This window comes from Mus caroli, chromosome 2 (genome assembly GCF_900094665.2).
Source record: "Mus caroli chromosome 2, CAROLI_EIJ_v1.1, whole genome shotgun sequence".
In the NCBI taxonomy this organism is placed as follows: Eukaryota; Metazoa; Chordata; class Mammalia; order Rodentia; family Muridae; genus Mus; species Mus caroli.
Genome location: NC_034571.1, coordinates 73,430,275 through 73,456,369, shown reverse-complemented (window position 1 = coordinate 73,456,369; position 26,095 = coordinate 73,430,275).

Sequence of the window (26,095 nt, the reverse complement as noted above, 5' to 3'; positions counted from 1 at the left end):
TGCCTGTGTGTCTCTGTGTGTTCCTAAACACATAAATACAACCACCTGCTCAGTCCCTATAATCTTACTTGTGTGTTTTCAGAGCTGACCATTCGGGATTGGAGCATCAGATAATGTGTTCTTTGCTGGGAAAGACTATTTCTACTGCTCTTAGCATTCCTTAGTTGTCTGCAGTTCTTTGTGTAGTTTTGGGGCCCCAGAAACTTCCCCTATCCAGGTTTCTAAATCTCCTGACATCATCCCTTTTCAGGTCAGGTTCAGGCAGCCATGTTGGGGAGAGCTCATGGGGATTTTTACATTTATTGAGATGACCTAGTGACTATCAATTCTTTAAACAATAAATTATTCTAAAAGTTCCTATGCAGTATTGAACTTTTCTTGAAATCTGAGTATCATGACTTTAGTATGCTATTCTTAAAAATTAGTCTAGTCCAGGTTTTCATATATTTGCCCTGTATCTAGCTTGGCCATTAAAGCTATAGAATTATCTTCAAATTATTTAAGGCAGTTCCTGTAGTTCCTCCAATGCTCTGGAATCATTTATCTAAAAATTAGCATTTCTGAGAAAATAATAAGGAATAGTTATCCCAAGTCTTAGTTTCATCAGATGTCTTACCCTCTGATTTTTTTTTAATCTAGTGAGAAACACAGAACTAAGTCTGGCACAAACCAGTATTGCATTTCACAAACACCATGGCTTCACTCCATGAACTGAGGCCTCTACCTTTTGATACGTCTTTAGAATAAAAAAAAAATGGGAGTAGTAGTTTTTCTGTCCTATCACACTTCAACAATATGGCTGCCTAAAGGAGCCATAAACAATGACAGCACTAATAGGCATGCTAACATGGAAAGGGCAGATTTCAAAGGGTCACACCTGCAGACAAAGAATTCTAGGCAACGAATGACCTGAGAGAAGGAGAAGTAGGCTCTCCCAGGGAAGGGACCCTATTGGTTATCTGATATTAAGTGATCAGCTTGTGCACACACAAGCAACATTAAGCAGACTCAGTTGGTTGTTTTTACATATTGATGCATAGACACAGAACCATAATAATCAAAGAAAAAGAAGCTATCACTATGACATGGAGTGAGGGAGGCCATGAGAGTGGCCAGAACCAAAAGGAAGGGAGAAATAATCTAATTACATTAAAATTAAAATTAAAATAAACTAGTAGTTTTAATGAATGATCTCTCAGGTGACAAGTTTCTTATATGCTCATTATTTGAAAACTGTATGCATTTTTCAGGTCCAAGATTCACTTATTTTTGTGAGCTAATTATGAGCAAGTTAACTTAAACTCTGTGTTAATTTCATATGTGTTTTTTGTTTTATCTCCCTATGTTATTGCTGCTTAGAATTCAGTGTTTTTCATTGTTCCTTCTCTCTTTATGAACACTTTTTTATTTTTCTTGATTTCTATTTCATCTAATAATGACAATTTTATCCCTTGTCTCTCCCTGTGGTCATTTACCTGATAACTTTACTTCATTTCTCTCTTTCAAATATGTTTGTGCTGTGTTGTTTAAGATATGACTTTTGCTAGTGTTTTAATTTAGACAAGTTATTTCATTTCATTTTCATCCAATATGGGAACACTGACATTTGCTGTCTCACAGATATGTCTGGCTTTTCTTGCATAGTTGAAGAAATATTTATATTTAGTAACCTTTTACAAGCCGTTTTTTATACATTTCTTGGCCTTTTGGTTTTTTCAGTGTTTTCCCAGTGTGGATGGTTTTGTTGGTATTAGTTTTGATCTTGGACATTATCTTCAAGACTTTTTCAGAGTTCTTCCATTGACATCACGTCTATCTTTGCTGAAGAGAATGAACATCTCATTCCTTTGTAACTAAAAACTTACAGTTTTCCCATTGCCCTATCTCTCTGCACATTTCTAGGCATGCCTGGGAATTTCTCGTTTGAACTTAGCTTGTATTATGAGTTTTAAACTAAAAGCAAGCAGTAGAAAAGCCTTCTCTACCGCCTTCCTTTGCCTCTGACTTTCCTCCTATCAATCAGTTCAGAAACCCTAATTAGTTGAGGAAGAGTCTCTTTCAGATTTCTTTTCTGATGTTCGTAGTCTGTTTTCTCCTATGCTATGTGCTTGCACATTTTATTTCCTTAACATTTTAATATTTCAATTTACTTTTCAAATATAGTTGTTCTGCTAGCCCATTTGGTTTTTTTTTTGTTTTTTGTTTTTTGGGGTTTTTTGTTTTGTTTTGTATTATTGAGCACATACTTTTCTTTTCAAGATTTAGAATTCATCCTGTTGTTCTTATGTCTTGAGACAATTTCTCATGGTACATCTCTATATCGCTTCTCATCCACTAGGGTTTAATAATTTATGTTCACAATGACAAATTCAAATCAATGAGCCAAAAAAAGATCTCTGTATTCTATTTAATTTAGCAGAGACATACATGTTACATGATAATGTTTGAAATTATCTGTGTGGTTCAGTCACAGAGATGAAATCATCAGAGTGTAGTTGAGACCCATGGAAGCTTAACGTTTCAGAGGCGTAAGCCAGAACAGATGATGGCTCCATACAGGGTTTGAGATCAGCAGTTTGCTATAGACTTGTGCTAGCAGCGCTGCAGAGTCAGCATCTGTTTCACTCAGGTCCCTATCTCTCAGGTCTCATCTTCCAGAACAGTACATTGCTACTACTTTTTGTAGTGTCATCCTACACCAAGTCAAAGGCTGGAAAGGAGAGATGACTAGGACATACAGGAATCTCTCCTCGGAGCTCCACAGGGCCGCCTCTTGCAGACAGAGATTGATTTCTTTACTAGAAGCATCAGCTCACTGAGGTTCACTGAAGTATCACTACCTTGTGTCAGCTAGTCAGTCATGGTTCTTCTGCAACTTAGGTTACTCAAAGTAAAAAATAAAATCAAAATTCTTAGCCAAAACAACTAGCCAGAGAGAAGCTATTGGTCATTGAAGAAGCTATTATAAATTTTCAATTTTACTTCTTTTACCTTATTTATTTCTTCATGGAATTATTACTTTTTTCTAAGTGGAAAAATTAAGTAGGTTCAAATTCAAATGGCACAAAAGAGTGTGCAGTGGCTGTTGAGCTTCCCTGCTGGCCTTCCTTCAGCTCCCTAGAGGTCTCAGGTCAGTGCCCTGTGAGAAATCGTTGTCTTATTTTTAAATCAAGGTAGGATACTTGTCATCTAATTACATGAGTGACTTCTCAGTTCATTAGGTTTGTCGTTTCCCCAAAATCATTTGCTACATTTAGCATCTGGGACCAATACCCGTGTTCCTTTGAAATGATATCTCACTTATTTTAATATTTAATATGGCATGTTTTTATTGTTGGTTATAAAACCAGACACTTTTTAAAATATTTACTTCTGTCCATTAAAGCAATAGGCTGAGTAGTTTGTAGAGAAATACGGGAATGCCCTCATCTTCCAAAGTCCAATGTCGGAGTCTAAGAGCAATTGCTGTCATATCACTGTACTGTCTGTCACCTTCACGAGACTTTTTCTTGGCCAGCTGAGCTTTTGTGTAGTTGAGATTCTCAGAAGAATTTTATTTTAAAGACATTATCTAAGCAGAAATGGGATCTTTTCTGATTTATAACTGCCATTTACACTGAATTACAAGTAGGTCAGCCTCCACAGAGGAAGTGGAAATATCATTTACTCTGAGGACAGTGGATTTGAAACATCCTGATTGTGACGTACAAAAAGAAAATCATTTTAAGCCAGGTGTGGTGGTGCACACATTAAACCCAGTAGAGGCAGGTGGCTCATAGAGTTTGAGGACAGACTAGTCTGCCTAGAGAGTTCCAGGGCTACACAGAAAACCCTGTCTCCACTGAATCAGCCTTTTTGTTTGCAGTGCAGGATACTTTCCCACCATTTTTTTTTAGTGTGGAATTTTACTTTTACTCACTTTTCCTCTTTATAAGATTTTACGGTATTTGCTTTTGCCCCCCACCCCCCAACTGGTTTCTCTCTTTATCTACTCACAGGTAGTTTGCTCTGCCTCCCCTGTTCTCTTTGTCTGTGTGTACAACACAATAATGCTTCAATACTGTAATTTATTTCTAGGCAATTTTAACATATGACTAAATCCATGTTTAAAAAATTCCTTCAGTTTTAGACTTTACTTAGTAAAATATTTTCTTATAATTTTCTGATTTAAAATTTTAAGGTTTATTTAGAGGAGAATTTCAACATATATCTGTTTAAAAATATTTAATTCCTAAGTATAAACTTTTAAAGTCAAGGCTTTCCAAAGTTATTAGCACTCACAGTAGATCTCTGTCCAGTGGAACAGATGTTGCCTGTATCTACAAATATTTCAAAAACAGATTGAAGGCATGCAACATGCAATTCCTCTTGGCACGATTCAAGTACATTTTGCCAGAAAACGTTTGAACAGATTTTAAATCTTTCTGCTCATTATCTTTGGAAAAATATACAAACTCACTCACACACATTTTTTTTGCAAGGTGTCTGTTACAAGTTTTATGCTGTGAGGGGTACCTTTTACTCAATATGTTTCTAAGCATCAAAAAAAAGTGACTCTACAAAATACAGAAAGATGAAGAAAAGGTTATGTGTACAGTAATTATTAAAAGCAGAAGCAGAAAAGTGTATGTTAATAAAAATATTTAGCTTGATAGGGTGCATGAAATTAAACTTGAGAAAATTCAACAGCATCAACATTCCAACACACTCAAAGAGGCATTGCTTTGTTAAAGATGCTAGCTGTGAGAAGCCAGCTTTTCTTGTCTTGTCACGAAGTTGCCATTCATTGGAGTACATCTTTTCACATTTCTGGAAGCTTCCAACTCTCTTCAAAGAGTTTATTCTACACGGATGTTATTCCTCCCTCATCTCTATGTAGATAATATAAAATTAGAGTGTGGCCATCATGTAACGCATTATGGTGTAACAGGGGAAAGGTATAAAGGTGGACGAAAGCCAGATAATTGGAGAAGACTTGCTTCCAGTGCTAATTTTAGAAGTTTGCAATTAGCATTTAAGATTTGATGGAATCAATAGAGGCTTTTAACCAGGAGGACGACCAGCAGGATCAGAATTTCATTTTATATAGTGAGTGGAGGTATCTCATGGAAAATGAACTTAGAAGAGCAAACCAGAACTGGGATGGCCAGGCAGGGGTTTGTTGCTATCCTTGAGGGGTACAGTGTTTATCATTAGATGACTGTGTTACACCATGCTTCACCTTCCTCATGATCATGGTTACTGCTTAAAGTTAAAATGCAAGCTACGTGCATTGATTTCCATAGTCTTGTTCTCCCATGCAAAGGCTTTCCCTCTGCCTCACCAAATTCCTTCCCACCAGATCTGAACACATCCCACTATCCTCTACCATGCCTGTTATATTTGGTCTGATTCCCAGTGTATTCACACTCTGCCTAGACTAGCTCATGTTCCAGCCTTCACTGAAGGCTGGCTCTCCAGCAGCTGTCTTTCTTTTTTTCTTCCTCACACTTTTTTTATTAGATATTTTCTTTATTTACATTTCAAATGTTATCCCCTTTCCTAGTTTCCCCTCTGAAAAATCTTCTATTCTCTCTCCCCTCCCCCTGCTCCCCAACCCACCTACTCCCATTCCTGGCCCTGGCATTCCCCTGTACTGGGGGAATATAGTTCATATTGCTGTTCCTCCTATAGGGTTACAGACTCCTTCAGCTCCTTGGGTACTTTCTCTGGCTCCTTCATTGGGGACCTGTGCTCCATCCATATATGACTGTGAGCATCCCCTTTTGTATTTGCCAGGCACTGTCATAGCCTCACAAGAGACAGCTATATCAGGCTCCTCCAGCAGCTGTCTTGAGTTGGCATGACTCTTCTTTCTCATCAAGTTGGGTGGGTCAAACACCTCATACCTCAGAGCTACATCCAGACACAGAACTGCTCATCTTCCTTGTTTTCCTGTGAGGCTGATGGCTCTTTTTACAGCACCACCATATGTAGTGTTGTCACGAATATAAACGTTCTAGTCACTGTTCACATTCATTTGTACTTTAGAGCCTCCAAGCATCTTTTCTCTATCACTATACCGGTTACTATATGAGATAACACCACTCATCATTCACACTCCCATATGAAATCCTAGCTTCTCTTTGGCATATTTCCTAGAGATTGAAACATTCCATTCTGCAGGGCTTAAGACAGAAGGTAAACAACTCAAAATAGCTTCAGGAAGTCCCTAAAATGGACCAGATTCACTAGGCCCCTCCCTCCCAAGAGTAAATAATAAAGACTGAGAGAGTAAATCTAAGACAAGCAAAGCTATAAAAAGATTTATAGATCAGCAGAAGTGCTTGGAAGAAGCAAAAAGCTGCTAAGACACCTGAAAGTCATTTAGACCAACGTAGTCACTTGGACAGGGCACTCCAACCTGTTGAACTGTCTGGAGACTATAGAGTGAGCTCCCAGTTTGAAGGTTTGTGGGCTCTCCTCCATGCCCAGAGGGACTTCAGTGATACAGCTATCTTTGAGTCATGCTTCTGCTGGTGACAGCATACAATGACAGGGACTGCCTGCAGTAGGCCGGAATGGAGACATCTCAGAAGACCGGGGCAGCTCCTTGTAGAAAAGGATGGCATCTGGGACCCTGAGAAGCAGAAGACACATCCCTCCAGGGGACCTGCCATCTGAAAAAAGGGACTGCCTTCAATAGGCCAGGATGGAGACATCTCAGTAGCCCACGGCAGCTCTTTGTAAAAAACAGTTGTTTCCTTATTTCTCCTAACCTTAGCCCTGGACAATGGCTGTATAGATTTCAGTTGTGAGTGACTGCTTTTCAGTTGGCCTTGGTATGCATAATTATTATATTATATCTGACTTTCTTACTTCTTTCTCCTTCTGCTTTGGTGAATTCTGTGAAATTAGATGTTCCTTGATGATTCCTAAACTATTAAAAATTGAGGCATGGAGCACAGCTCAGCACAGTCCTAATGGTCCAGGTGCATGCTGCGTGTTCTCATCTTGGAAACAATGTAATAACTGCAATGGTAGTTCCAGATTAACGCTTGACTTGCAAAGAAAGTTTGAAGAAATTATTAGAAAATGAAATAGAGTCAACATTGGGAACCCCAAGAAAGGAAAAAATTATTAAATAAGTTATGAAATAAGTTTTGTATAACATTTGAGAGTGGTTCCTGGATAAGCAAGTATAGAATAAGTAAAATCTTATATTAGTAAAATTAAGTCAAAACATTGGGGCTCCTAGAGGAGTCATTGTGTGCAATGTTCAGAAGCAGAAAGTTAGTGGAACTCTTGAGTTAAGGGTTAACTTGATTCTTTCTGGCCACTGCCTAGCAGCTTTGTCCATGTCATATATCATTAGAGCTTCACAGGAAAATGCAAGTATCTGGCCTCAGAGCTCTGAGCTCTGAAGTGTAATGAGTTAAAGTTTAAATAATGATAGGTTTGCAATTATTGTTATTTTGGCTATAGGCCTGGGAATAGGGATGCTTGAAACGTTGGGGAACAATTGTAATTCTTGATTCTTTGTGTGACATGGTCATTCTTTTTGAATTTGATTTGATAATGATAATGTCTTTGTGGGTTTTTTTTTTAACCTGCTTTTAGAGTATCATTAAAAGACTGGGGCAAAGCAAGATTTTGCTGAAAGGACCCTGATATAGCTATCTCGAGTGAGGCTATGCCAGTGCCTGGCAAATACAGAAGTGGATGCTCACAGTCATCTATTTGATGGAATACAGGGAGGAGCTAGAGAAAGTACCCAATGAGCTGAAGGGGTCTGCAACCCTATAGGAGGAACAGCAGTATGAACTAATCAATACCCCCAGAGCATGTGTCTCTAGCTGCATATGTATCAGAAGATGGTCTAGTCGGCCATCATTGGGAAGAGAGTCCCCTTGGTCTTGCAAACTTTATATGCCCCAGTACAGGGGAATGCCAGGGCCAAGAAGTGGGAGTGGGTGGGTTGGGTAGCAGGGTGGATGGAGGGTATAGGGAACTTTCGGGATAGCATTTGAAATGTAAATAAAGAAAATATCTAATAAAAAAAGAGAGAAAAAAGACTGGGACAAGAGAAAGGCAAGAGAGCATGTAGAGAACATGTAGAGAGTGAATGAGGAGGATGTGAGGTGATTGTGGAGAGTGAATGAAGAATGAGAGAGAGAGAGAGAGAGAGAGAGAGAGAGAGAGAGAGAGAAAGAGAGAGAGAGCATGAGAAGAGTGAGTGAAGAGAGAATGTGGGGTGTGATGGAGAGTGTATGTGTGAGTGAAAGAAGAGTGCATGTGGTGTGTGTGTGTGTGCGATGTGTGTGAAGTGTGTGGGAGAGAGTGAAAGGGGAACACACAGAGGTGTGTATGAGTATGAGAGTTCAAGAAAAGAAAAGAGCACAGGAGAAAAGCAGAGAGCACAAGAGAACGCAGAATGTGTGCAGCCTCAAGCTGCAAGTGAATGAGTGAGAGAGAAAGAGAACAGAGAATGAGAGAGAAGAGAGAGAAACTTTAAGCCTTGAAAAATCACCTGTCAGCTTGTACCCAAAAAAGTAGTCTGTGTATATTTATTATGCACCTTCCAGATATCCCTGCTTCCAGTTGAGAACTCTGATCTTGTGTCGAGGCCGAGGCTGGACCCCGACATGCTCCTGTAAGTAACCCCAATAAAGCTCATTGGTTAACCAAGTTCAACTTTGGTGGTATCTCTACTTTTGTCTCACATGGGCTCTCTACCCAGAAGAAACAGGCATGTGTGCGGTGTCTCTCCCCAAAAAGTCTTGTCACATAACAGTGGTTTTGCTCACTCCAGTGTTGAAGGTTGTTCGATACACACTTCATTTCCACTCCTTCCTTTCAACCATGTTCCTAGAAAGCCAATGCCTTCTGAAATAATCGTGAGCTGCAGGTTACCTGCCCTGATCCTCAGACTCCTTCACTTCTTTTATTTCTGTGGTTCTCTCCTTTCTTCATCCCCTTCCCCATCAATACCTCAATATCTGAACTCCTTCCTGCACACACTTCCCACTCCTCACTTCCTTGAATCTACCAATGAAATGCAACTTTAAGTCTCCTTGTATGCCCGCTTTTGTTCTCCCTCCTGTACTTCTAAGTATGGCTGGAGTAAATGAACAGAAACCAATACACTTCAATATGACATTACGAACCGCACTTGGCTAGCTGTCCCTGGTGTTCTGCATGGCAAGTGCTCTCCTAATCTCTTGTTGATTCTAGTGTCATGGGGCTTCCACTGTGCTTATGTTCTCCTCCCATATTGGACATGTCTGTCTCACCCTTCTCTCCCTAAGGACAATTCATAGAGGAGTTAGCTGGAACTCTCCTTATATCTCTCCCACTTGTGAATATTTCTCCACGTCTTTCCCTTTGCTGTCTCCTTCCATTTCTAGAGATGTTCTTCCTTTGGCCTAAAGCCCTTCTGGCTCCTGTGTGCTGTGACCTGTCTTCCCTTGCTTCTCTATGTCTAGTACTTCCACAAGTCACTTGTCATCTGCTCTTTTACCCAGTCCAGCTTCTCCCCAGAAAGTTCTCTTGAAAGTCAGTCTTGTATATCCCCTTGCCTCCTACTGCCTCGTACATTTCATAGCTTGCACATCTCAAAGTGAACTCACCACCACAGCATTCTCTGTTCTTTCAAAATCACACTCTCGTGTGCCTTCTCTGAGTAGACACAGCCACGGCTCACTCTAGCTAGGTCTGAAGCTTTACTCTCCTTGGAATCGCAACTTCTTGTTTTGATACAGTCCTGCTTGTAATGCTTGCTTTATTTCTAGAGCTATTGAATTTTATCCAAACATTCTTCTCTGTGTCCAGATTTTTGTAGTGTTTCCTGCATGTTTTCTTCTAGCAGTGGCTTGCTCCTGATTTCTGAGTACCTTAGGAGTAGAGGCCCTCCCGTCTTCTACTTATGATTATGTTCTGTCTACCTCACTTTCTGTGACTTAGCTGTATTGAATTACTGGTTTCATTAAGCAAGTTTCTCACTTTCTTGTTGACCTTCAGCAGATGATGAAATGATTTTTATCCATGTCAAGAATGTTCTTCATTCTCACCTTGACCTCATATGAGTCTGTTTCAATCACAACATCTGTTCTGAGAAGTAGTTCCTAACAATTCAAGTCTGGACAGATGCCTCTCTGCTGTCCATCCATGGAACAGGGCAATTTTCTCAGCTTCAGCCCATCAGAGTGCGTTGTCAGCATGATTGACTGTTTGTTGCATTAACTACAGATGATTGGAGGGTAGGCCTTGTGTTTACCTTTGAACTTTCAGTGTATGGCACACTGTGTAGCATTTATCAAGGGAGCCACAAATATTTGTTGAGCTAATGAATTAGTGACTATCTGGAAGTGCCATGCTGAGAAAAGGCAGCCATCTGTTTTGCTCAGCAACTGATAATCTCTGCCAGAACAGCTTCATTAAGGTTGAACAGGTTAGAAATGAGTGGAGAATAAAGAGGCAGAGGAAAGGTTAGATTTATCTGTTGAGAAAATTAAATATTTAACAATTTAATTCACAAAAGCAATAATACAGAATATAGAGGAGTATCCCTTAGAGAGACATGGTTCTCATAGAAACTTTAAAAGTTTGGTGGGGGTTGGGGTGAGAATTAAAGAAATACCATATTTCTGGTTAAGTAGCAAAACTGTAAGAGGTAATTATTTTTTAAATTATAGTTTTAATAAAAGTTAACATAAATACTCCACTGAATGTTTAATTAATAATTTTACTATAAAAATGTTTCACGCTTGTGAGGAAATAGGTTAAAAAAGTCCTTCTATCTCTTTGCTATTTATGTATATATACATGAATTATAGATGAATATGTATTTATAAATATATGCATATATCCTTGCTTTACACATATGGACCCTTTTTTATACACCTTTCAGCAACTATTTTGTTTAACCTAGAAGGGCAATTCCTACCTCACTCTGTATCAATACATATGTAAGTACCTTAACCTTTTTTCACTTTTAAAAAAAAATTTGGTCAATATAGGTTTCTCTTTGTAGCCCTGGATGTCCTAGAACTCACTTTACAGACCAGGCTAGCCTTGAACTCACAGATCTGCCTACTTCTGCCTCCTGAGTGCTGCAATTAGGTGTGTACCACCATATCCAGCCTGTACCCCCACAACTTGCTGTGCCTTAAACATTTAAAATGTAATATCTACCATACAGGAGCTAGTGAGCTGGGTCAGTTCTTAAGTACCTGCTAAAAAAGGCAAAAAGATCTCAATTGGGATCCCCAGATTTAAGTAAAATCTTGGGCATGAAGATGCACACCTGTGATTTTATTGCAGAGGAAGGGGAGACAGGAGGATCCCCAGAGCTGCCTAGCTTTTCTAGCTCATGCACTGAATGTAGATGCCAACCTCCCTTGTGTCCCTTTCTATTCATAATCCCTAAGTCATTACTGTGATTTCTTTTGGCATCAATTACTGTTACTCATTTTTTAATTTTATGTAAATTTAATCATGCAGTGCTTTTCTGTGCTTGGTCTCTGGAACTCAACATTTATCTATGTCATTTACTAGTCTGGATTTCTTTTCCATTGCAATGCTACATTATTACATGAATGTAAAACAATTTGTGCCTTTTTGCTTTTAGGAGATACATGAGTTGCATCTGAGTGAGAATATCATAAACATAGCTGCTGGGAGCATTCTTATGCATTCCTTTTTGAAAATATAGTCACATATTTCTGTTTGCTATTTACACAGAAGCAGAATTGCTGGGTAGCAAGAGAATTCACATATTTAATTTTAGTGGATATTGTCACAGAGGTTTTCAGCAGAGTTATAGCAATTCATGCATCCATGTCAGTATGTGTGATATATGTATTTAAAGATACATCATATTTTTATATAAGAGATAATATAATTTATTTAATACTGGTTATTTTCCAGATTTTATTGATTATAAGTAATTAGCAAACATTTTGAATTTAATATTTGTATCTTTATGTAAATATACCTATAATCACATTATTAAAATATGATAAAGGGGCTGGAGAGATGACTCAGCAGTTAAGAGCACTGACTGTTCTTCCAAAGGACCCAGGCTCAAATCCCAGTGCTCACATGGCAGTTCACAATTGTCTGCAATTTCAGTTTCAGGGTATTTGACACCCTCACACAGACATACATGGAGACAGAACACCAATGTAAATTAAAAAATATAATGAAGATGAAACAGAATTTTAAAATTTACTTGAAAAATTATTTTCCCCAAAGAGACAATAGCATTTTTGAAAGATCAGTACAATGGAAGATGTCACAATTATTAAATTGTATTCCCTAGAGAGAAAGAGCATATACATATAGGAATAGGACTTACTTTGTTTCAAAGAGAACAACTGAAATTAAATGACTATTTAAAGCAGAGGGAACTCTGTGTAGATACTGAACGGGCTGCCCAGTTGAGAGGAGACTGAGAAATCACCAGATAGCTGCAGTGCCTTTGGGCTGTAGTCATAAAGAGAGAAGTGGAGTCCTAGACCCAAAGGCTCAGATGTCTAAAGAGGGAAGATCATGGTCAGCCTGTATATGTGAGAGAGAGCCTGGAGCAGCACAGCACTTGTCCAAGACAGCAAAGGGGTAGCAAACCTTTGCCTCCACTCTTTCTCTCCTGGTGCCTCCTATTGCAAGTGCTGGAATCCTATCAGACAGAAACAGCCTGGCTGGGACAGGAATAGAGAGCTACAGGGCGGGGGCAGGGTAGGGGTGTGCCAGTAGAGAGTAAGATAAAGATGACATCCCAACTAGAGGAGACAGAAAGGCTTCATAAACCCTTAGTGACCATTATTATTAAAACATGATGTTAAACTGATATTTATTTCACACTGCATTCTAGGAAAAACACACACAATGGAGATATAATGAAATGCAAATTGAAGCATATCTGAAGAACAAAATCATGTGAAAAAAATTGGAAGAAGTACTTACAATGCATAAAGGCAACAAAATGAATCTAAAAGAAATGTTGACATTCTAAATTGAAAAGAACTGTATGTACAATAACACCTAAATTAAAGGACTCTTAAAAGTGAAACAATTATTTGTAAAGACTAGTGCTTTTGATAGGGATGCATGATCCTTCATAAATTGTTAATAAAACAGCATGAAAAACACATATGAAGAAATGCAACTTCCCAGTCATCAAAATAATTCAGATTTAAGTCCTGATATTTGTACACTGAACTGACAAATACTATGAAGTACTATTTTACCACTATAGTTTAGATATTAAACCATGTCACTACAGCAATAAATATGGTGTCACATGGCCATAAAATGGTTTTGGGGAAATATCAGTGCTGAATATAATACTACAAGAGTGAAAATGAAAACATCAGCATTGAAGCTCTGTTAAAAATTAATTACAAAACCAAGTAACAAGGCGCTCAAATAAATAGCGTAACGTTCTAAGAATAATGTGCTAATATGGTAGAAGGTTGGCCATAATGATTTCATTGACTCTAAGATTAAACCAAATTTTATTTAAGTGCACATGTTTTTATATTTTCACATGTTGTGCAGGGAGCCTCTGTAATCACAACAAACAATTATGTATGCAGGTGAAGGAATGTATTGGGGTAGAGGGGCACAGAGCTCTAGATCGAGTGCTCATAAGGACATGTACATATTGTCAAGTAAAATGGAGAAGAGCTAGCAAAGAAGAAACAATTGAAGATCAAAGGGATTAAAAATGGTTGGAGAAAGGAATCTTGGAGATGGGTAATCACTCGAGATGTGAACAAAGCCAGGCTAGGGTAGGCGAGTACGACAGGAAGAATTCAAGAAAGCAAATGTGAAAACCAAACCTTGAAGGTGTTCTAGCTTCAGGATCCTGGTTTTCAGTTCATCTCATTTTCACCCCAGGGTTTTAAGCAGCTCCGATGTTTGAGAAGCAGGGTTGGATGGTGGTTCACAGAGAACATTGAAAGGCTGTGGCTGTGGATAAAGGGAGGAGAAAAAGAGAGTTGCTGAGGAGAGCTAAGGTTAAGTTGTTGCTTTGAAGGCCTTTTGGAGGCCAGATGACTTATCTGTGATAACAGTCAAGTTCCCTATGGTTGTGCAATAAGAATGCCTACTTTTAGGAACAAACACACTGATGGCTTTGGAGGGGGGGTACTTTTGAGAATTCACCACATGCGCATTAACTGTGCAAAAAGTTAGGAACTCCAAAGTTTGGAGAAGCTGAAGTTTGTGCTGAAAACTCGGCTGGGCAGGAAAGAAGTGAGCCCTGGGATATATATATGATATACAAAAAGGGGGTAGGACCCTGGAGGTAAATGATATGCTATGATAGAGAAGTGGAAATATAGTCTCTGTCTCCACTGAGCACCCAGAGTCTCAGAAGGCAACTTTTGCCATTCACTGGCCTCTGTCTTTATGTTTCTGGATTGTTTGTTTCCTTGTTCTTTTGTGGGGAGGTGAATTTTCCATATTCTTATTCATGGATGCGTTTACTGAGGCTACTATTTGAAAGTGTCAGTTGCTACGACTGTTGGAAGAGTGAAGGCAATCCAGTGTGTTAACATTTTGAATCATGGTGCATGCTTTTTGCTAAATTTAGAACTAACTACTTCTCTGAAAGATTGTGCAGTCCAAAGCATTAATTAAACTGGCAATGGCATTTGTGAGCAACATGACCAAGACGCTTCTTGGATTGGACCCGTTGAAGGTGCTAGCAGAACGGTTGCAGCTCAAGGTGTCAAAATAAATTGCTCTTAAGAAGCTTCATCCTGTAGAGATTTGAAGGAATGGTAAGGTGGGGCTGTGTGCATGACAGTCAGGGGCCCTCAGGAATGGTAACTGCATGCTTGCAGCTCGTTCTCTGTCTACCTGAGACAGTGGCAGGGAAATGTCTCTTTCTTGTAAACATTTGGTATCAGACAATGACTTTGCTTGACACTGTACCTTGTGGGCTTTCTCTTCTTACCTGAGGGGGTCTGTAAATTTTCTGAAATTGGAACAGAAGCCCATAAAATTCTACACCTTTATTTCATTGGAAGAATCAAGGTAGAGAAGTTGTTTTTGAGGATTATGAAGGGTGAAACAAGGAAGATTTATGGCTTGTTGTTGCAAACCTGACTGCTGCGTTGAGAGTAGACGGTTGTGTGCACAAACACCTCGGCATTCCCATGCACACCAGTCACTCAGCACTCACAGCTGCGGACCTTCCATCTAGTCTTACTCTTTGCAGTTAGATGTTCACATCCTAACTCTGGTCTCCAACCTGCAGTATTTTCTAGGCCATTTTTTTCCTATATTCATGAGTCTAGTAGGCCTCTTCCTGGTGAACTTTATGAATTATCATCAATTGCCCCATATTGGCTTTCTTGAATTTCTGTGTGTTTGGCATTTTTCTCTGTGAGATAAATTTGATTGCATGTCTTTCTGTGATTGATGCAAGCTCATTCAGAGCATGTGAATAAAACTTTTATTGCTCCCTAGAAATAAGTAACAGAGCAGAAAACTGTTTGATTTAATATTTCACTGCTGAAGATTAAATAGTTCTCCTAAATAAATTAACAATACTTTCGAACTCAAATTGTTTACCTTCATTTTCATGAAACTGTTGAATTATTTCAGCTATCTACAGACTGTCTTCATCTATGGTAATGTCTCCGCAAAGAGAACGATCCAACTGTGTCACAGATTTGCAGGTCTTAACCTCTTGTGTTTATGTAAACCCTCTGCTTCTCATTTTCACTCGCCTTGCCTTCGTAGAATTCCACTGTCAGAACTGCCCAAACCTGGTTACTGCCTACATGGATGGTTTTCTTATGTATGGGAAAACACAGACCTGTTACTACCTAAAAGAAAAGCTGGTGTAAATGTACCACATTTTCTGTACCCATTCCTCTGTTGAGGGACATCTGGGTTCTTTCCAGCTTCTGGCTATTATAAATANGGCTGCTATGAACATAGTGGAGCATGTGTCCTTTTTACCGGTTGGGACATCTGGATATATGCCCAGGAGAGGTATTCCTGGATCCTCCGGTAGTACTATGTCCAATTTTCTGAGGAACCGCCAGACTGATTTCCAGAGTAGTTGTACAAGCTTGCAATCCCACCAACAATGGAGGAGTGTTCCTCTTTCTCCACATCCTCGCCAGCATCTGCTGTCATCTGAGTTTTTTTATCTTAGCCATTCTGACTGGTGTGAGGTGGAATCTCAGGGTTGTTTTGATTTGCATTTCCCTGTACTACTCAGCTATAAAAAAATAATGAATTTATGAAATTCCTAGGCAAATGGATGGACCTTGACGGCACCATCCTGAGTGAGGTAACCCAATCACAAAAGAACTCAAATGATATGTACTCACTGATAAGTGGATATTAGCCCAGAAACGTAGAATACCCAAGATATAAGATACAATTTTCAAAGCACATGAAAGTCAAAAAGAACGAAGACCGAAGTGTGGACACTTTGCTCCTTCTTAGAATTGGGAACAAAACACCCATGGAAGGAGTTTCAGAGACAAAGTTTGGAACTGAGACAAAAGGATGGACCATCTAGAGACTGCCATACCCAGGGATCCATCCCATAACCAGTCTCCAAAAGCTGACACCATTTCATACATTAGCAAGATTTTGCTGAAAGGACCCAATATAGCTCTCTCTTGTGAGACTATGCCGGGGCCTAGCAAACACAGAAGTGGATGCTCACAGTCAGCTATTGGATGGATCACAGGACCCCCAATGGAGGATCTAGAGAAAGTACCCAAGGAGCTAAAGGGGTCTGCAACCCTATAGGTGGAACAACAATATGTACTAACCAGTACCCTCCAGAGCTAAGATGGCCTTATCGGCCATCAGTGGAAAGAGAGGCCCATTGGTCTTACAAACTTTATATGCCTCAGTACAGGGGAACACCAGGGCCAAGAAGTGGGAACGGGTGGGTAGGGGAGTGGGTTGGGAGAGGGTATGGAGGACTTTTGGGATAGCATTGGAAATGTAAATGAAGAAAATACCTAATTAAAAAAAGTAAAAAGAAAAGCTAGTATGGTAAGAGTGGAAGTAACTAAATGGATTTTAGCACTGGTGGCACACATGTTCTGGGTTTGGTAGAATTTTGTTTTTTGACATGAAGTCTTGCTACTTAATACAGGTTGGCCCCCAACTCATGGTCCTTTCATCTCAGCCTACCAAGAGCTGGGATTATAGACATGCATCACTAAACCTGGCTTACCATTGTGACTTCAAGAAAATAAACCCCACTAAGCTTTTTATTCTTAAAATATCTCTATTAGCCTTGGCAACATTGGAGATTCAGATTACTAAATAAGTAATTTATTAGTATATTCATTTCCCAGCTTCAAATAAAAAGAAAAGAATACTTTTAGTACTTAATATACTAAAAAATGCTAAAAGCATATACAGTCATTTATATTTAAAATTATGCCTGTATATGCCTATCCACATATGTTAGCATACACTGTGATGACTTCTATATGTTTGGTCCAGGGAGTGAACAATTAGGAGGTGTGGCCTTGGGCTTTAATGTCCTTGTCCTAGGGGCCTGGAAGTCAGTATTCTGCTAGCAGCCTTCAGATGAAGATGTAGAACTCTCAGTTTCTTCAGCACCATACCTGCCTTGATGCTGCTATGCTCCTGCCTTGATGATAATGGACTGAACCTCTGAACCTGTAAACCATCCCCAATTAAGTTTTGTCTTTAAGAGAGTTGCCTTGGTCATAGTGTCTGCGCACAGGAGAAAAACCCTAATTGAGACATACACTCATATTTAGTAAGAATTAATTTGATAGATATTAAAACATAAATCTTGAACTCAGCTAAAATGCAATCAAGAAGTGACTTTTTAAAAAAATGCTAGATATATTTTAAATAGAAAATATTGTACAGAGTTAATTTATTTGAAAGTAGCTTCTTTATATGCAACTTTAAAAATTTTATTAGCAATTCTAATGTTTTTCTACTCTGAAGCAGAAATTCAGAGTGTTATCTGGAGTATCAGGTTTCACATCTCGAGGGACTTGTCATTCTCAATGAGTTTGAAGGAGTAAATAGAACATTGAACTTAAGACACTCAAGGCCTGGAAAGGTAATACCATTAGAGAAGTTTCCATATGAACCTGACCTGTCATCCCCTCATGCCCTCCTGAAACTATATACCATAGCTTCCCCAGATACTCGCCATAGTCTGCAAAGGGTTCAGGCTGGGCCCTGTCCACGTTAGCCCTCTGTTCCTGAGGCTCTTCTCATTCTTACTCTCAACAACTTTCAAAGGACAGTACTTGAATTGGGTCATAAGAAATAATCCCAGCACTTGGGAGGCAGAGGCAGGCAGATTTCTGAGTTCGAGGCCAGCCTGGTCTACAAAGTGAGTTCCAGGACAGTGAGGGGTACACAGAAAAACCCTGTCTCAAAAATAAATAAATAAATAAATAAATGAATAAATCAGTGTCATGTGTGAATGAAGAGCATACAGTTGAGATTGGATTCATCACCTAATTGCAGAAAACCCAAAATCACATATTCCATTAAACTGGGAAATTGTATCTCCTTCCCACGAAAGACATCCCATGACCTGGGATAGCAATATTCACAGTGTGAAACCCAGCAGAACCGCTATATCTTGTTGTGCCTCTCTCCTTCAGAGAGCTTCCTGATTAAAGTCTCAGATGTCCGCATGATTTCTCCACGATAGGTGAGGACTCCACCCTTTAGGAGGGAGAGCAGTCCAAAAGAAGAGCCCGCTCTCTTTATGAATGGTCATTAGGACTGCAAAATTGATTTGGGGTGCTGGTGTAGACTAGCAGAGAAATCTACTAAACGGTTGGTTTTCCTAAGTGATACTATAAATGACATGATAAAATTCATGAGCTACAATTATATAAAATGTAAAATCTAACATGTAACTATATTATAATATAAGCATACATATTTACAATTTCACTGTAATATATAAGTAGTCAAGAATAATACATAATAAAATATATGATGCAAAACTAGAAAAATTTATCCACAGAATCAAGAACCAGAAACATAAAACTTCATGTTTTTAGTATTTTTAATATGCTTGATGTTTGTAATATGTTTAAAAATAAGCCATATTTGTCAATATAGCAACATTTCAGTGTGTTTACACATTACATTATTTTTCTAGACAATGTATTAATACTGAGAATAGATCACATGGGTATCATCTGAATATATTTTTAAGATAAGAGTCTCATTTTTCTGTAATTGTGTCTGAGCATTGGCTGTGTTTTAAAGGTTCTAAATGTTATAATAGTCGGTCTATCTTTTCACTGTGGTATAGCTTAGCTTCCTCACTCTGCTGGGTAGTTTCTGAACTTGTCATGTTACTAAAACATTAAAGTGCTAGTTTTATTCACATTAATATCAGTATATTTTAAATCCTGCCTACTCTTAATCTTTGTGTTTTCTTTTGATTGAACATACCTGTGGATCATTCTCAAATGAATTACTATTAACTTCACTGAGGCATGTCAGGTTAAGTCATTTATCTGACGACATACTGTGTTATACAACCAATTTCTGCAAATCTGCTAGAGAGTTCAACTAATTTGTTCTTTAGAAACTATGGTAGAATAATTATGCTTTGATTTTGTAAATTAGCCAAATGGGATATTATTTATAATACAATTCAAATGAAAACCGCTATTGCATCAGGTGGTGCTTCTTAGCTTCTTGTTTAATGGACCTTGGTTAATATATTATGCATGGGAATCGGCACAGCTTGATGCACTGGAGTTTGGGGGAGGGCGGGCAAGGAAACCAGTCATTTCCTCCAATGTTTTCATTGTTTACAAAATAGTAAGAATCAAACTAATGTATTTCCACAGAAATTCAAACATTACTTAAGGGTTTCTATGCTAGGGACACGTGTGTGCATGCTGACATGAGTGACAAGGGCACCCATTCAGTGCTCCCTTGGAGCTCTCGCCACCAGCACACCATGGACTGTTGCACTTGAAACACTTGACATGAGGCAGGGATTATTGTTCTATTTCACATCTGAGAAAACTGTTGTGCCAAGAGCTTCAAAGAACCGTTCAAGAAAAGTGAGAGGGGCCTGGAGCAGTGTCTCAGTGGTTACCCTGCTGTTCTTGAAGGGTACCTGAATTTGATTCTCAGCAACCACCTGATGGAGTGGCAACCATCTGTCACTCCAGTCCTAGAGTCCTCCAATGCTGTCATCGGGCCTCTGGAGGCACTGTGTGCTTGTGGTACATAGACATACATGCAGGTAAATCCCATACACACTAAATAATAAAATATTAAAAATTGGAAGAATGAAGTCCCTGGAAGTGGAAATCTAGGTGGTTGTGAACTATGTTGGCACTGCAAATCAAACCTGGGTTCTTCTGAGCCATGTCTTTAGCCCTTCTCCCTCTTTTAGATGCATATTTTCTATTTTTAATATGCATATTCTTTTTCATACTTGAGTGAAAAAGATTCTAGTTAAGCTATGTGTGCTATTTCCTGGAGGTGGGTGCTTAATCTCCAGCTTCCCTGCTTTTACTAAGAAGTCCTTTCTTGCTGTCAGTCTGTTTCTTTCTTCTTCTTCTTTTTTTTTTTAAATCCAAGTTCTAATTTTTTGTCTTTGTATTTTTCTTAAAAGTTTTTAGTTATTACCTTCTTTTTCATGAGCATTCATTGGGTTCTATGTATTTAAGTTTAAACTATGGCTTGTCCTTGTTAGTTTTCAAAACCCTGAATACTGCCCTAAGATTTCTGAAATCCCAGTTTTATGTGTAATTAATTTTTTTGTTTGGTCTTTGGTTCTGTTTGTTTTCCTGTTCACAGTTATTTTCCCCTCATCTTAGGGCATCTGTCTAATGTTTCCATTCGGTAGCTTTTTTTTTCTTCCAAATCATGTCTTTTCTGTTCTCATATCCCACAGCTTCAGTGCTTTTGATATTTTATTATTTTGGTTAGAAAAACATATAATGAAATTTACTATTTCAACTGCTAAATGAAGTTTAGATGTGTTAAGTGTATTTATATTTCTTGGAAACAGACATCCAGAATGAGTTCATCTTTCAAAATCAAAATCTGTGGGCACTAAAGGATATGTGTTCCCTCTTTCCCCCTCCTCATAATTACTGTATAGACTTAACACTTTAAGTGTTAAGTTAATTATACAGTATGTGTCTTTTGCTGACTAATATTCTCAAGTGTCACCAAGGCCATAACATTTGAGAGGACTTCCTCTTTTTAAAGCCTGAATAATATTCCTTTGAATCTGTAAATAGTATTTGGTTTATCCATTCATCTGTTGGTGAACTTTGGGTTATATCTACCTTTTAACTACTATATATAATATTTCTATGATTTGGAGAAAAAAACGATGATGTTTTAAGACAACATTTTCTTTAGTATCCACTTAAAGCAAGTTTGTTAATGTCCATCCATGACATATTCACTTCAGTTCCATATTCATTCCCTATCAAATTTATGCGTAGTTGTTAACATCAGTGTATTGTAGACTGATTTCTGTTTTCTCCCATCCAAACTCTCAATGGTTGAAAATGTGACCTTACTTGTGAAAATGGTCATTGAAGATCAGTTAATTAAGATTAAGCCATACTTAAATAGGGTAGCCTTGTGGCCCATTAGGACTAATGCCTTCTGAAAAATGAAATCTGGAGAAATGCTTTTCTAAAGAGAATGCTATATGAAGATGACAGCAGAGACTTGGGGGGGGTGCTTTTATTCCTAAGGAATACCACAGATCAACAAACGAGTAGAAGCTAACAAGATGATGAGGGTTGATTAGTGCTCAGAGCCTTTGAAGGAACTCTCCTTGCTGAGAGCTTGACCATAGCTTTGAGTCTTCACAACCAGACACAATCTATCTCACTGGAGATGTCTACCGGTTTACAGCATATTTCTATGATAGCTGGAGCAAATTAAAAACACTCTACTGGTTATTGCTGTAAAGTTGAATGTAAAGTTGCGCATGTGTTTACCTTTGTGTGTTCGTGTTTTTCTCTTTTGCACAATTCTATACTGTTCCTTGGGAATATATTTTTCCACATTTATAGCCAGAGTGTAATTGAGAGAGATAAGAGAATTAAATCTCTGCTGTTCATTCACTCCTCCTGTCCACTTTGGCATATTCAGCTGATTGTTAGCATTCTGCAAAAGGAATAGTTTATACCTGGGAATTTGCCCTTCAAGCATAGCAAACATTTCTCAGAATCTTAAGTCTGGGATTAATTCCAGTATCTTCTCCCATAGTAGGTTTTAAAATGAAATTAATAGTTACAAATATACAAGTGCTATTATGCTTTATTATTAAAGGTCCCCCAAGGATTTATGCATTGAAAGGTTGGTCATCAGCTCATGGCATGTTAGGATGAGGTGGACCCTTTAAAAGCTTTGACCTATGCAGAGAAAGTATGAAGGTATGGGTATGGGTGTGAGTGTAGATGGGGGTACCATGCTCTTCACTGGATATTGTAACACAACCCTTTTCTCCCTCATGGCTTTCTGTCCCCTTAGAAGTACATAGACTGCCTTTCAAGTGCTCTTTCTCTCACATACTGTGCAGTACATGTTCATGATCAAAACCTTGGAAGCCATAACTCACAGAGAGTTTTTCTTACTTAATGAAGTTAAGTGATTGCTAAAGTAACAAAACAGATTACTAACACTTGTCCTAAATGAAAATCTGGGGAAGGTGAAGATGGAGTGACCTGAGGCAAACTAGGCTTGTAGCTCAGTGACAGATTGTTTATCTTCCATGGGCATGACATGGGTTCAGTCGCCAGCACTGAAAACAAACAACTTTTCCAAGGTGCAGGGAGAAAAGGCAGATGCCTAGACACACATTGTCCATACCTGTCTCTTTACTCTCCCTCCCTCCCTCCCTCCCTCCCTCCATCCCTCCCTTCCTTTCTTCCTTCCTTCCCTCCCTACTTTCTCCCCTCCCTCCCTCCTCTCTCTCTTTCCCTCTCTCATTGAACTAGAGATGGAACTTGGCATCTTCGCACATGTTAAGGCAGTGTTCCATTTCTGGGCTATATCCTGATCACATTTCTAACATTAAGGCACAAAAATTAGCTTCAGATCTGAATAAACATCCACCAGTGAAATAAGATGAACACATCTAAGCTGTAAAAATGCGTATGGTCATAGACTGGCTCTAATTGCCTTTTAAAGACAGGAGGTTCAATATTTCCATGTACATTAACTAAAACATCCTGGAGGTGAAGGGTGATTCAGCCACTGATCGCCTCCCACTGTAATGAGGTATTTAGTAGGAAAAGGATTTTATATATTCTGGGAAGCTCCACAGGAAAGGTCCAGGAGTTTCTCAAAGGAAGACTGAATTTAACCATCCCAACAGTAAAGACATTTTTAAAGCAGGGTGAGTTCTTGTGCCTGTCCAAGTTCTCAGCTTGGGGTTGTATCAAGAGCATATTTTGAAAATCTCAGTCAGCTCCATGCTCCATTATTGTGTAATTTCCTTTTTCTAATATAAGTAAAAGGCACCCACAGCTGTATTCCAGTGTAGCAGATTGATGAGTAGTCTTTGATAAAGCAATATTGCCTCCAAGCTCCCTTTCATAGTGCAGTTTGGCCATGGAGATTAAGACTACAGATTCACTGGAGGTGGCTCCAGGGTACTTGAGAGCAACGTGACACAGAGAACTTCATAGCTATAATCTCAAGAGGGTGTCAAGTTTTATAGATTTGTCCTCTATTTGACAATGACATCCATAATCATCTGTTGAGAGCTCAGATAGTGAGTCATGTCATTTTCATAAGATAGCATGCTCAGGTAGGTTTCCTTTGGCTTGATCTTGCTGCTGTAAGGTCTTCTTTCTTTCCTAGAGACCATTTGATAATGATGAGCACACAATCATAGGTTAATTCTGTGTCCCTAGTAAACTTGATGTCGTGGCATGGGGCAAAGTAGAGAAATGTGTCTTAATTACAACAAGGAATAGTTTTATGTACTTTTCCTTTCTTGCTAGCACATTTTACAAATAAGGGTTTTAAATTGGATAAAATTCAAATACTTTGGAATAATCAATTCTGCCAGGTATAAATCTGATTCAATTTCTTCTTTAAAATGTTTAATTCAACTCTTCACACAACCAAAAAACTGTTAAACTTGGAAACAAGGCAGAATAAACAGCCGGCAGAAAACAAGTTGAGGTAACTCATGCGGGTCTGTGAATAAAACACTTTTGGTCTGGAGTACGAATGACAGTATAGCATAAACTAAATGATGCTTACCAGTAGGACATCTTGAATATAAAGAAGACTTAGTGCCTTGGCTTTAAGCTCATGAATGTAAGCTTCAGCTCATGTTTCAGAAATCATGTTGATGAGACTTTAAGTGTACAAAAGCTCATGAGGCGTCAATAGAGAACGACAGGAAACTAAGGAGTGCTTAGAACAGAAGGAGTCTTTCCAAAGACAGTTCACCAATTGGGCATCCAATAATAAATAATAATTCCTGTAGAACATACTTACATATAACATTGAACAGATTCAGCAGAACCATTTATGTATATATGTATGTGTGCACATATTTATGTATGTATGTATGTATGTATGTGTGTGTGTGTGTGTGTGTGTGTGTGTGTGTGTGTGTGTGTGTGTGTGTATGTATGTATATAACAACAATTACTGAAGGAAGAGGCCATGAATTTGAAAGAGAGCAAGGGAGGACAATGGGGAAGGTCTAAAGGGTGCAAAGGGAAGGAGGAACTGATATATTATAATCTGAAAACCTAAAGGAAATAATGTTAAAAAGAAGGCTTGCATTCTAACACTTAGGAGAAGGTTCTGATTATCAGTACTTTTAAACATACTGAACGTGAGAAGAGTAATTCCGTTTATCTGCCACTTACAATATGCCTGCCCAGCATTACTTCAAATGCTTAAAAGAAAAAAGGACTGACTTATTTAATTCTCAGATTGCCGTCTTGATCTAATTAGTGGATAACTTTCCTCCTTTTGTTTTAGGTGAGAAGATTGAATTGTTAGTTGGGCTTTCAGCATCAGGAATTTGGAGATGTCCCGAGGGAGCAATAAAGAAAAGGGGATGATTGAAATTAGCTCTGGGGATGTATCTCAGTCGGTCTCCAGCACTTGCCCAGTGTGTACAAGAATCCAGCAACTCAAAGTAAATTCATCATACAAATTTATTTGCATTAGTTTCTTTTACAAGTAATGTAAGACTCTTTAGCTGTAACTCAGTTTTTGTCTTATTTTACCTGCTGTGGATCAGTTTATGCTCTTTATAATGATGCACTTGCTTGCCCTTTGAGTGTATATTTTATACACAGCATTTGCATGTGAGTATGGGGATGCTAGTGGCTATATAGAGGCCAGAGGAGGATGTCAGATATCCGTCAATCTCTGCCTTGTCACCTTGACATAAAGCCTATCACTATGTTGGAAGGTCCCTGTGCTGACCAAGCTGACTAGCAAGCTCCTGCCATCTGCCATCTCTGCCCCCTAATATTAGGGATATAGATATGTGACATGCCTTGTTTTTGAGCATTAGAGTCACACTCAGGTCTGTATAAATTGTACAGACAATTCTTTTACTCACAGAGCTATGGCCTTATTATTTTGACCAGTACCTTAATATTTTCATAATTCCATGTTTCTGTGTCTTGGTTATTTCATCTCTGAGTCAGAGATTTATTGTCATGAAGATTAATATTTTTCTAAAATAAGGTGTCATCATTTAACTTTCCATGAATGATACTATGCAAGCAGTATATTTGGCTGACTTATTGATTCTTTAAATTCTATCTAGGATTTAATGTCATGTTGTTACTTTTAAAATGTGTACATATTTTATGTATAACATTCAAGTTGACTGAACTGATGTATAAAATTCTTTTTTGCCATTCGATGTATTTTGTGTGTGTGCACTTGCACACATGCGTGAGAGCATATACATTGTCAAAGGACAATATTGGGGACCCAGTTCTCTCCTTCCACTGTCTCAGTCCTGAAGAGCAAACTCAGGTTGTCAGACATGGTAGTCTCTCTTCCTCCCTCACTCTCTCCTTCCCTCCTTCCCTTCTTCCCTCCCTCCATTTTCCCTCCCTCCCTCCCTCTC